The following is a 1330-nucleotide window of genomic DNA, read 5'->3' on the forward strand; positions in this document are numbered from 1 at the left end:
ATTCTGCTGCCAAAGTTTTGTTAGACAAATTCTTAATTCCGAAAACTATGGAGTATAGCATGAAATCAGGACGCTGCAGGACAACTGCAGAGCTATTCTGCTGCCAAAGTTTTGTTAGTTAAATTCTTAATTCCGAAAACTATGGAGTATAGCATGAAATCAGGACGCTGCAGAAAATGGACAATTGTTTGCTCTTGTAAAGCTTTTACTTGATAAATTATGAAAGGCAAACCAAACTGCAAAAGGCCTGAGACCCAGTACTCTGAAAACCAACCAGATCGATACAACCTGAAACCAAGTACTCTCAATACCAACCAGATCGATACAACCTTTTGTATGAGCTGAATATCCATGTATAAGCAATGAAACAATAAAGCAAGAACTGTCCAACAAGGCTGCAATTTTTCTTATAAAAGTATCTCCCACCGCAACGAGTTCATAACAGAAATTTAATGGCACTCCCCTGCACACACAATTTACATATTAACACTCCATTGCAAACGTCAGCGAATGAGCTCTAAATAAAGGATGAAGGAATGACGCCGATTTCAGATCCTTGCTGGTCACCGGAACTGGCTGTTGCTGAGCAAGCTCACTGTTTCATTTGACAAGGGCCAATCAGACATAGAGTCAAAATTAAGTCCTCAAGGAGTAACATTAGTTCCAGCTGTAATAGGCTTGATGGCAGTTTCCCCTGACATCAAAGCTGATTTAGAGAACCCTGTAACTGTTGAGGAAAAAGAAGTAAAAATGGACACCAGCATTTCTGCATCAGAGGATGTCAAAAGCACGTGTGATCCACAAGAAAATCTTACAGTTGCAAACTTTGATGGCCCAATGCATGTGGATAGTGAACTCACCAAAAATCCAGTAATGGAAGAAGCTATACATGAAGAAGAACACAAAAGGAGGCAAGCACTATCCAACATTTTCTATTTTTACTTTTTTCTTTTAAACTATGTTTCAATTAGGGTTCAAAGATATGCCCTGCACTGATTAGGTTCACATGTTCTAACCTTGTTTAAAGGATGCAGATCAATTTGCATATATTTAGCCGAGGTTCTAGCAGTCTCTAATACCCACAAAATTTTCTAAATCACATTGATCAATTTCCGAAGTGACTGTGGATGCATCTTTCTGTTATATTGGCACTCTGTATACAGAAAATTGAATAGTCTATCATCAGTGTTCTAGAGATTTTTGTCTAACTATCAATTTGAATTGTTGACAGACCATTAATATTGACTGCAAATGGACTGTGGTGATCGGAACAAATTGATATATTTTGATGGTATGTTTTGCTTTCCTTCTTTCACTTTATTTCATTGTA

This window comes from Pinus tabuliformis, chromosome X, assembly GCF_031772625.1.
Source record: "Pinus tabuliformis cultivar Carrire ecotype Pingquan chromosome X, CPIR1, whole genome shotgun sequence".
NCBI classification, from domain to species: domain Eukaryota; kingdom Viridiplantae; phylum Streptophyta; class Pinopsida; order Pinales; family Pinaceae; genus Pinus; species Pinus tabuliformis.